The 12,701-nt window shown below is 38.7% G+C and overlaps 1 protein-coding gene across 2 annotated transcripts in view; it reads right to left on the bottom strand.

Moving 5' to 3' along the window:
* The window catches only part of CDC42 (cell division cycle 42), a 42,357-nt gene extending 30,915 nt beyond the window's left edge, over positions 1-11,442 (bottom strand). The window contains exon 1 of one of the 2 annotated variants that reach the window (XM_017651167.3): positions 11,324-11,442. The gene's annotated coding sequence lies outside the window, so the exon portion shown is untranslated. The remainder of the gene's footprint in view (positions 1-11,323) is intronic. The other variant, XM_017651166.3, reaches the window with a different exon arrangement.
* Positions 11,443-12,701: the final 1,259 nt, after the last annotated feature.

The following is a 12,701-nucleotide window of genomic DNA, read 5'->3' as shown; positions in this document are numbered from 1 at the left end:
TTTTAATAAATAATTTCACTTAAGATAATTTATCCAAAGTGAAGAAAACACTTTATCAAGAAACAATGGAATGCTCTTACATTAAAAGTTAATGCAAGTGAAAAATGATTAAGAAACAATACACCACAGTATAAAATGCTATACATAATAAAAATAGTTGTGAAAATTACCAACAGAATAACAATGTTATTAAAAACATATACTACCACTATTAAAAGTTTGTGTTCTGTAGTGATTTTATAGCATCTTACTATACAGATGGACAGTGACTGTGAAGGGGTATGTGGGGGGGACTTGGTGAAGGGGGGAGCCTAGTAAACATAATGTTCCTCATGTAATTATAGATTAATGATACCAAAATAAAAAAATAAAATAAAATAAAATAAAATAAATTTGTGTTCTAATGTGTAAAAAACAAATGCAAAAAGGCTGGTGCACATGCACACACACACACACGTGTGTGTGTGTGTGTGTGTGAGAGAGAGAGAGAGAGAGAGAATTAAAGAACAAGAGCCAGATCATATCCAACCTTCACTGCACTGGGACTCAAGTTAGGACCTAGAGCACGTTACAATAGGCTTCTGTTATTCCAATAAACAACTCTCTATTAACTATAAAAGTCAGCAAGGTATTCAAATGCCTGTTATAGTACTACAATGGGTAAGACAGAGATCCAGCCTTCAAAACATTTCAGTGATTTACTGACTGCTTACTCTGTGCCAAATACCATGCTAGATAGACTGACATACCTTACCTGGTATATCTGGCTGGCTATAAGCAGAAGAGGCTAACACAACTGCAGTAGTCTGACTGCTACAAAATTACACTATGAACTACAAGACCCAGAGATTTTCCAAAGAGCAATAAATACAGGAATGTACTCTAGAAGAATGCGAGAATAAATCTGTAGTTTGATGGACTATCAGAAGAAAAAGCACAAGGAATGTCAACCTGCAAAATCGAAGTAACACACACAAAAACTAGATGAGTCCAAGTCATAACAGATGCTGAAAGCTAGGCAGAGTTGTTTTAATGTAACCTGGATGGAAAGCAGGAGGCTGCCTGCCATTTCTTTCCTATCCCTGAACATTTTTGTTTGTTTGTTTTTGGCGGGGGCAAAACAATCGTGCACTGTATTCCAACATGGACTATCAAAGGTAATCAGGTAAGCGTAAAGGGACTCAGCTAAGAAACTAATAATCCAAGACTTAAATGAAGGACGTGCACTAGGGTAGCAGAGAGAAAAAATACTTGACCAGTTTGGGGGTGGATTTGTTTAAGGAGGTGGTAAATTACAAGGAAAGTTCTTAGTTTGAGAAATTAGAATACAGGTTTGTATCACAGACAACTGCATAAATTAGAAGAAGAAACCTTAAGGTCAGGCTGCTGTGTTCTTAAAGCACTCTTGTAAGAAAAGATGCAGAAGAACAGCCTCTTCAGAAACAGTACACAGCCTTTTGGTCCTAAGTCTATCAAGAATAAAATCATGCACCAGCCTGTATGAGAAATTCTACATACAAGCACACATTGGCAGCAAAAAAAAAGTCACAATATAATCCAGGCAACACGCACTTTAAAATGGTAAGAACCCAAGGATCTCTCACTGAAAGGTTAACAAGGTGAGAAGCCAACTGCAAAACTAACAATGACAATTTATTTAGACTTTTTTTTTGGCATATCTGATGAGACAGAAGTACCTACATTCAGATTCTCATATGATGTCTTATAAACCACAAGCCATATTTTAAAAGAACAAGACAAGACTACCAAGATTCTGAATCAAAGCGATCTACCAATTTTGATGTAAAATCTTTTGTTAATGGGGTGAACTTCTACAGAAGCATTATCCCATATACATCGACATAATTTGACAAGGAACAGTAAGAGATGCTGTAACATTTATGCACCGAAGTCATGTCAATGATGTAGAGTGGGTATGGATGCACGTTTCAGCTTGGATGCACAGCACCAAGTAATTGTACAGTTCTACCCACTAAGACAGGGCAAGAGAAATGCAAACAAGGATAGAATTGCAAAGACTCTGAAAAATAGCCAATATGTGTTGGCAACAAATCTGCCCTTTCAAGCACAATTTGAAATCAATAGCAGTAACATCAAAGCACAAACTTCAACCTTGACCACCAATTTTTTCTACAGGAACTATATACATACACTGTATTTTGGAAAACTAAGCTCCTAAAATGGTACTCCAGATGTATTATGGAATGTATTTGCTTAATGTCCATTTTTAAAGATTTCATATAAAATTAAGCATGACAGTACTTGTCACATTAAAAGTGACCACAGGTGTTCCCTCTACCTAACATGCTCTTGCCTAGATGTCTCTCTCAGTCATATCCCATAGAGGTCTTCGCTCAAATGTCATTTTAAAGTAAGAACTCCTCTGACTACCTTATTTTAGACTGCAACCCAAGGTCTAGCAAACCCTGAAGCACTCCATGTATCCCACACCCAGCCCTCCCTGATTTCCTCCCCTTCATTTTTTTCTCCATTTAGCTCCAACTCACACACACTAGTGTGTAAACTTCATGAGGGCAGAGATTTGTTGGGGCCTATTTTTTTCACTGTTATAACCCCAACACCTAGAACAGTGACTGCCAGAGTGCACACATTAAAGGTGTTGAATTCATAAATTAGCAATGTAATGTGGATTAAAATTGCAGAAATTTAAAAAACTTGTTCTTTGGACTCAAAATACGCCTTTTAATGGGTAATCTAGGTATCTAAACCCTCTTCTATTCCCTATCGAAGAAATAAAAATTTTTTTAATTGCTGCCTTTCTGAAAGAGACAAATCATATTTATAAGTCAAGTCCACAACCTGAACTAGCTAAAGTAGATAACATTAAGTGTTTAATTTTAAAGCCAAGCCACTCAACCCAGTATTACTTTCAGGGAATATTCCTGTCATCATCATGAGCAATTCTACTGTTCTAGGAAAGCACAATTCCACGACTTTCAAACTAGCAAAAAAAAAAGGCACTCTCCTAGAAAAAACAGCATCCCCAAGAAGTATGTGTATCAAATTGCGTTGACAACTGTTTCAGTGAAATAGTTAATGCAACCAATCTTACACTAAGTAGTTTTATAGCTAAAATATGCCTCTAATTTTGGAACAATTCACTTAGATTTAAATCCACTATAGTAGTATATAATGAACTAAGGAATCACATAACTGCCAAAAACTATCTCTAAAATGTAGGTTTTCATACCTTTGCCACTGACTAGCTCTATTTTAAAAGCCATTTCTATACATTCTTTTATTAGATTTTTAAAATATCTGTAAAAAATCATCTCACCTTCATATTTTAAAAAAAGAGGGAGACTGAGAATGAGACACACTTATATTTTATAAAAGTGGAAAACGATACCCAACTGAAAGTAGCAGAGGCAAAAAATTTGGCGTGAGCAAGACACAAACTTGGATCTTCAACACATGTAACATCCAGGACATGAATTAATCTTGATCCTGAAGAAAATTTATTCAATGACCAAAAACACAGTCATTTTCTTACCTAACCCCAACCTGGATATACAAAGTTATATCTTTCCCCACTCTCCCATCTCTCAGACAACTGGTAACACAGATGGTAAGGGAAATGATTTTTCTATTCCTTGTTCTGATTTAACCAAGGACAAGTTTTTAGGAGAATCTATCTTCATTTCTATGTAATAGGTGAAACCAGAAAAAAATATTAACTGAAAGGTGGGCTCTGAGGTGGGTGTTTTGGGTTTTTTGGGGGGCGGGGGGCGGTGTTTGTGACAAGGAAGAAAAACAAAATATGTCAAATTACAAAATACAAAGAACCTATAGATTACTACCACAAGCTCCTAAAATACTTCTCATGTATGGGAACAATTACTTTTTTAAAACTTCATGGAAACTATTTGCATTACAAAATAAAAGTTATCCATTATATGACCTCCAGAACTTAAAATATTGACTTTTAAATTACTGGAAGCTTTTCAGAATATTGGAAAACAGTAAAATACTCAAGAGATACTGGAGACAGTGACTCTATTTTAAAGTTTCCTTTGCAGCCACCACTAGACAATCACTTCCTTAATCCCTAATATTGGTCTGTTTTTCTCATCCAATACCTTGCCCCAGTTGTTAAGCTGAGAGGGAGGTATTTCCTTATAGATAACCCCAAAGATGTTTTATATATAACATGTTCAGTTCCACCCTGAGAAACTGCAAATAAGCAATTTCTGTACAACAGCTCAAGTGCAGTTTAGTACAAGGATAGATCACCCATGGCCTCTGTTCAAGTGTCTGTCCACCACTCACCTGCCTCAACTGAGTAGTTTTACCATTTTTCTATCCATAGCAAACATTATTTGGCCACTAACAGCCTTTGAAGCTAACAGACATTAATAAACCAGACACCAGTGTCTCCCAGTCCATTTTCTCAAAACTTGACAGTGTATTCCATGGGAGAAAAAAAAAAGCTCCAACAAGTTTTAACACTGAATTAAACAGATTCTCTAACTTCTCTGAATATTTAACAAACATATATATTATGAATTTCCAATATGGGGATATAATAACTAGGGTTTCCAATTTATCTGGCACCCAACCCCATGGAATCCTCTTTCAGGTGTTCCTAAACACACTAGAGAAACAGCACAGCATTATTTTTTTTTATCATTATATTGTATTTATTCAACACAACAAATTAAGAGCATGAGTTGTTAATAACTTTTAGGGTAGAACAGTAGTATCTACTAATATTAAAACTATGTGACAATATTATATTGTAATGAAACTTGCTAAGAGACTAGATCTTAATTATTCCAACCACTAAAAAGAAATGACTTTGTGACAATATACAAATGTATCAAATCAAGATCTTGTATACCTTAAATTTATACACTGTTATAATGCCAAGTATATTTCAATTAATCCTTTCCCCCTAAATGCCCACATGCACTTTTTTTTTTTTTGAGAGGGCATCTCTCATATTTATTGATCAAATGGTTAACAACAATAAAATTCAGTATAGGGGGGTCAATGCTCAATGTACAATCATTAATCCATCTCAAGCCTAATTCTCGTCAGTCTCCAATCTTCTGAAGCATAATGAACAAGTTCTTACATAGTGAACCAATTCTTACATAGTGAATAAATTCTTACATGGTGAACAGTACAAGGGCATTCATCATAGAAACTTTCGGTTTTGATCACGCATTATGAACTATAAACAATCAGGTCAAATATGAATATTCGTTTGATTTTTATACTTGATTTATATGTTGATCCCACATTTCTCCCTTTATTATTATTATTATTTTTATTTTTAATAAAATGCTGAAGTGGTAGGTAGATGCAAGATGAAGGTAGAAAACATAGTTTAGTGCTGTAAGAGGGCAAATGTAGATGATCAGGTGTGTGCCTATGGACTAAGTATTAATCCAAGCTAGACAAGGGCAGCAAAACATCCACGGATGCAGATTTCTCTCAAAGCAGGGGGGATGAGGTTCTGAGCCTCACCTCTGTTGATCCCCAATTTCTCACCTGATGGCCCCCCTGCGACTGTGCCTGTCTTAGGTTGTTCCTAGCACAGCATTATTTTAAAAAAATTATCCCCATCCTCATTTCTACTTGTTTATAAACTCTTAGAATGACCATATTCCCTTTAGCCCTATGATGAGCAGAGCAAATATATATGACCTAACTGAAACATTTCCATAGCTTATATTTTAAACTGTTTATACCATTTGTACACTTTCTGAAACAAATGAGAATTTTAGATAATTTAAACCCTAGCATGCTAATATTTAGACACGGTATGTTTTTCTAGTTATCTGATAAACGAAAATGTACTTTTAAAAATATAATACTTTAGTTAAAAATCTTACTGTTAATCGTAAATTCCTCAGTAAAAATACGGCTTTAAAGCAATAAGTGATATATAGATGGTTTAATTCCACTTCAGAAGACTCTAAAATTGAGTTCCTCTCAAATAGTATTCAACATGTAAAACAAACTTGTCACTCCGGTGAAGTTGTGTTAAAATGAAAATCCCTGAAACTACAAATAATTCCGTTAAGAAAGTTTATTCGATTATTTCCCACTCCTCTTTATCTGCTTTCAAAACTTTAAAAGCAAACCAAAATTACAAATATTCTTAAATTTGCCTACCAACAAAACAAATGGAGTATAGCTGAAATCTTATTACAAAGTGTATTCTTTTTCACTTTACATTAATTCAGAGTATTCTTTTATTGCACCTCTCTCCCTCTGGCTTCATCTGTTCCTCATTTAGTCTGTTCTCAATCTCTTGTTTCTCTTCTGTTTACAAGGAATAACCAACAATTAAAATCTTTTCTGCTGAAAAGGATGGCTGTAGCTTAATATCCAACAGTAGATGGCTTCATACTGCCACTTGGGACACAGAGAATGGACACAAGTGTGCCTAAGACATTGATTCCCCAGCTCTCCTGAGGTCTGCAGCACGTCCAGCCAGTTAAGAGCAGCCTCCTCCATTTACTCCAGTGTGACATAACGAATAATTTTTCTGCCTGCCTTGACTTGAAAAAGATTGGGAAACACTACTCTAGAGAATATACACTGCACAAAGATAGTGCTGGTGAACTTCTACACAAAATATGTTAAAGAACAATTATTTGAGGAAAATTCAATCTAGTCCTTAAAAAAACAGCATTCACTTTTTCAGGATGGCAGCTAAATAAGACCAGATTTTAGTTATAAACATTTCCCTTGAAATTGTAAATATAATTTAGTAAAGAAAGCAGAAAACACTTTTTACATCTGACCAGCTAAATGCCAACTTTGTGTTCTACCTATTTTCATAACCAACAATTATTATGAATTTTGATCATATGCTCTTTATAACAATTAGTTTTCAATAAAATATCATGAGTTCAAACGTGTAATTGATAAGCTGAACTAGAATTTAAGATTATTTGGTTATTACTAAGTGGGCAATGGCACTTTAATAACTTTAAACTCCTGATAATAAGCACAGATATGAGGCAATTCTACACAATAGGCAAGAACTTTGATTTCTTTAGAAACTAAATAGGTGTAGTGTAACATTAATTTTCAGATAATGATCCTTGCAATAAATTTTGGTAGACTGCCTAAAAGAAACCAGGTTATACTTAAGTATAGGGGAAAGTAAAGCACTCAACACTGCGTTTGAAATTTTTTAAGATTATCACTCTAGCAGTCCTGAAGAGAGTACTTCAAACTTTAATGCACATAAGAATCATCTTGGGGTCTTGTTAAAATGCGGTTTCTGATTCAATTACTGGGATGGAGCCTGAGATTTCTAACAACTCCAAGGTGAATGCTCATGCTGCTGGTCCACAGTCCACACACTGCATGTTTGAGACTTCATGCCCTTCATTATATGACACTAGCTATAAGAAAATGGATAAAAATTTACAGCAGGCAACAATCCCCATTTCATTTAATAATTTTTATGGTTTCATGAGATTAATCTGGGTTATCAAAATGCTGATGCTGGGAAAACACAAAGAGCTTCTCAAACGCAGGGGCCTAAGAGCAATTACAATAACAAAAGCAAACACCTATAGAGCATAGTATGTGTCAGTGAATTGTTTTAATACTTCACAAAGATTAACTATTTGATTCTTATAACAACACGCTGAGGTAGGGACTACTGCTAGTTCTATTTTACAGAAGGTAAATCTTAGTCACAAAGGCATTAGTTAGATTGCACGTAGCTAATAAATGGCAGAGCCAGGATATGAACCTAGGCAGTCTGGTTCCAGAGTCTACACTTTTAATCACTATACTAACAGTATCTCTCTCAAAAACACACAACAGAATTAAAATGGCAAATCAAAATGGCTTATTTTTGGAGAAAATGATACAGTGTTAAAAACAGAGTGAGCAACAGGGATTCTCTTCAGGTGACAGATCACTGATGCTTGGTGAAGAGCATGACCTAACAAGATATAGGGTTTTTTTGTTATATTAGAAATTGTTCTGTACTTCATCATAATAGCTAACTATCTGAGAAGTATTTTTCTAAAACGTATTTTTTTTATGGGATACCACTTTGGTGGCAAAACACCTGGTTTCACTTCATGGAATAAGCAGTTTGAAACCAATGTCCCAGGGGCAACTAGTGAAGAAGAGTTTTGGCAACCAGGACGTAGAACAGCAGCAGTAGTAGAAACCGCTGAAATGACAAGTAATGAAAATTGCTTTATCAAAAATATTTTGGACTGAAAGGATGAGTAGCTAAAAGTAGAAACTAGTAAGGGACAAAGCATAACAGACCAGGAATTTGATACTATTACACAGAGGGGAAGAAGTGGTAAAAATAAGCTGCTATTTCAAACAAAGAAATGAAGGAAGGAAACAAACAATAAAGTCTGATTTATTTTTAGGAGATTAAGAAGTGACTGTCAGCAAGGATTTTCTAAGCAATGGTAAACTTTCCAGATAGTACAGCTGCAGAATATACTGGACTAAACAGATGGATAAGGTCAAGCAAAAGTGGATTTGTAATCATCACTTCATTGAGCCCAAATATGAATATAGCTGACCAAGCCCAAAAGAAGTCTCAGGAAACTCAGTAAGCAAGCCTACAGAATACGCAGAAAGGGAAAATGTTAACCAGCAGACATCATCAAATTCACTTGACAAACGTACCTTGAGACAGCTATGGATCTGGTACTATCCTAAGTGTTAGGAATACAGGGGTAACCAACGATGGGAAGTCAAAGCCCTACCCTCACATAGCTTACATTCTAGTGGGGAAAACTGTTATCAAAGAAAACACTGAAAAAGACAGTATCATAAAAGCCTAGAATGAAGCCCTTTAATATAGTATACAGATCTATTTAAGGGACATATTAAGAAAATATTAACCTCTCTTTCCCCTGCAGAAAAAGCCCTGTAGCCTGAAGTACTCCTCATTGTATTCCTCATCTCTCAAAAAAGACCCTTAAACAATAAATGCATCTAAAAATGTATCTACAAAGAAAAGTACAATTTGACTTTTACTTCCAAGAATGCCTATAAATACTACACTAAGACAGGCACAGTAAATTGTACTTTAACAATTTCCTGGATCAAAGCATTTTATTAGTGCAACCATTTCAAAAATAACTAGAAATGCTTTTCTAATAGACCATAAAATTATAAATGGAAAAATTATCCTAATAAAGGAAAACAAATCTGGAAGTTACAGAAAACATCAAGATTTGGTCTTGATGCCCTTTGAGAATCTCTTAAATTTAAGCCCCCTGACTACCCTAGGCTATTAAACCTGCCTAAGAGTCCCAAAAACTTAAGTTTAACCAAGTACAAGTGTTTATGTAAATATTTAAAGAGCATGTGATACGTTTCAGGTCTTGAAGAAATTACTGGAACTCCTTTTTACTATTCAGTTAATTACCTCTTATATCCTTGCATCATTCTAAAAACTGTAAATTCAAACTATTCTCTATATTAAAAGGAAAGATGCAAATATAGAAGACTCATGAAATAAGGCAGCAGAAAGTGTTCCATTTTTATATTCATAAAACAAGATACCACATCATGACATTTTTTGAAAATTCAAGCTCCACACCTATCCAATCATTGACACCTATAAAAGCTGATTTAAACCTATCACTTCTTTTAAGTGTTTAATAAGCAATGTTCTCTATAGAGAAACAAAAGGAAAGTACCTGTTCCTACATGAACTATCCTTATAACGATGCATTACACAATTTGATCTCATTTGCTTTACAATGCTAATATTTTCCTGTGTCACTGTACCCTGTAGCCAATGTTAGGATGTACCTAACATTCGGGGGAACAAATAACTGTGATCCCAAAAGTCTAAAAATGGTATTAAGTTGGTTTGGGGGGAATCTGTGGTTAAAAATCCAAAACTCGTTTTTAATTACAAGACTAAAATGCGTAGCAAGCAAAGATGAGGTGTAAAATAAACCGACTCTTATTCACCACACCTTGCCACAAAAATTGCACGTGAGACAACTCAGGTACGTATTCTGCACCAGCTAAGTCATGTGGGAGAAGTTAAAGTCTGGGAAAGTCATTCGGTACCAAAGAAATGCTCCCACAAATAAATTCACTTCATTCGAGTACAAAGGAATCTTTAACATTACTGCCTAACCAAGTGGCTGCAGAAGGTGTTGTCTTACGCTTTATTCCTTAGCACAAGCTAATCTTGGCATTTTAAACCTTCCTATCTTTTAGATGCATTTGAAATGGCCAGGATTTCCAAAGACCTCTGAATACAATGCGTTGGGAAGTAAGCAGGGCATGCCATTCATTGGGTGACCAACTAAGGCAGCAAAATGCTGTCCTAAATCTGGTGAGTCCTAGTCTTGGGGGAGTTAAAAACTCTCAACCCTTATATTGCGATGACGTAATCTTCCACACTGCATTTCTCTTGTACTTAAAGGGGTGGAAAAAACAAACGAACAAAGAAAATTTCACCCTAATAAAATGAATTAAGCAAGCGGCAAAACGACCTTTTCGGGAGGTGATTAAGGAAACTCCCTGAAAGGGAAGCTTCTGCCGAATAGGTAGGGAGAGTTGGAGAAGCAAACGGAATTGGTATTAGGAACAACCTAAGGCAGAAATAAAGGAGACCGGAGAATCGGCAATCAGGCCCACCCGCCCGCACCAAGCGTCCGGCTGAAAGGCTGCGGAGGGAAGCCGGTTACCGGCAAAGCCTGAGACAGTCCGCCAGCCGCCCCCTCCCTAGCCGCCACTTCCCCGCCGCGCTCGCAATTCCGCTCCCCTCCCCCCGCCCGCCGCAAAATGTCCGCGGCATCGCCCGGCGGAGCAGGAAGTCGGAGCCGGGGCGCAACGGCGGACCCAGCCTGGTAGCCCGGGCCGCCAACACCCCCGCGAGCGGCTCCGCCGCCCGGGGCCCACGGAACCCGTACCCGTCTCGGCCTGCAGGGCCGGGTCTGGGGGAAGGGAGCTCGGGCGCTGGGATGGGTGTGACCCTTTCCTTCCGCCGCTGCCCAGTGACAGCCGGCCCCGCCCGCGCCCTGCGGCCGGAACCCCGCGCCCCCAGCAGTGCACCTCTCGAAGGGTACGTACCCCCGCCTTCCCCACCGCGACCCCCTCCCCTCCGTTCCCGACAGAACCCGGGCTCGCGCCGGCCCGGAGAGCTCCGCACGAGCCAAGCAACCACACACACACGCCCCGCGCTCCCAGGTTTCCCGGGATCCCAGAGGCGGGGTGTCCCCGCGGACTGGGAACGGCCCGGACTGAGCGGCGGGGACGGAACGCCTGGGAAGCCGCTCCCGCAGGGAGCCTCAGGCCCCGCACTCACCTCAGCTTCTCCGCCGGGGCGTTGGCAGCAGTGCGCGGGGTCTCCTCGACTGCCGGACAGGGGCACGCGCCTGACGTCAGCACGCAGGCGACGCATGGTTGGGTGCCCGCGGAAGTGGGAGGGACCGACAGGCGTGGAGAGGCAGAGCAGTTCGAGGCGGAATTTGTCCCATTCCGGGCTCGGCCGCTTCCCGCGCACGCGCCAGCCAGTGCTTCCTTCTCCGCGGCGGAGCTCAGCACCCCTTTCTTCAACGGTTATATTTGTAATAGTTCTGTGAGCAGTCGTTTGCAAAGCGCTTCCACTAACATTTCTTTTGATCCTTGCAACCTCTGAAGTCAAATATTGGCATCCCTATTTTGCAGGAAGGCGGAGGCTACTCAAAGAGGGGCAGTGACTTGCCTGAGACCACACTGCAAGTGGATGGCCTGCCGACTTTCAAGGCCTGAATTCAGTCCACTGTGGCGTGAGAATTGAAATCCGCGCTTCTCAATTCTGCGTACACTCCCTGGCCCCTATTCCAGACACACTGTCGTTTTTTTTTTATTTAGAGACTTCCTCCCCACCGTAGGGCCTCCCAAGCACTGTTTCGCCAGGCTGCCTCCCCCTCACTTCGGTTGGCTTTCATCCCTCAAATGTCACTGCTTTTCTGATGATCCTATCCTCACAGCACCTGTTTATCATCTGTCGTTCCTGCTGGTGTGCAAGCTTCGGGAGAGCAGGAACCCTCTCTCATTCTCAGATGCTTCCCAGTGTTAGAGGAAAACATCTTAATAATAATTCATTTATTGATGGCTGCCATACCTATTTGGCCAAGAAAGACACTTATTCCAATATATTTGATTCAATAGTTATTTTCTTTCAGACTTTTTAATTACACAAGACTACGTTTTTGAGGGTTTACTATACACATGCTGCTAACAGGTTTGAGTGCAAAGATAGCTGTTGTACTACAAACACCCTATGAGTTAAGAACTATTACCTGTTTATTAATGCATGAACTGAGGCACAGAAGTGTTAAAGGACTTGCCCAAGGTCACCAAGCCAGGCAGTGGCAGATCTGGGACTTAGACCCAAGAGGCTGGCTCTAGTTGACTACTGTGCCGTCATACTACCCAGCAGGTTTATTATATAGAAATCAGAAGATAAGCTCCAGCAGTAGTCCTACTCCTAATGATACTAAATACTAACATTTTGGTGTTCACCTTTCCAGATATATATAGATAGATGGATGTACACACATTTATTGCACAAAAGCAAATCATACTCTGCTTCTGTCTCTCAAAACTACATTGTGAACATCTTTCCATGTCAACGCATCATTTTTAAAGGCTGCATAAATGGACAGGCATTCATCCAATCAATCTCTTGCTGTTGGAAT

This window comes from Manis javanica, chromosome 4, assembly GCF_040802235.1.
Source record: "Manis javanica isolate MJ-LG chromosome 4, MJ_LKY, whole genome shotgun sequence".
In the NCBI taxonomy this organism is placed as follows: domain Eukaryota; kingdom Metazoa; phylum Chordata; class Mammalia; order Pholidota; family Manidae; genus Manis; species Manis javanica.
Note: the sequence above shows the minus strand (reverse complement) of the source record. Positions and strands in the feature narration are given on the sequence as shown.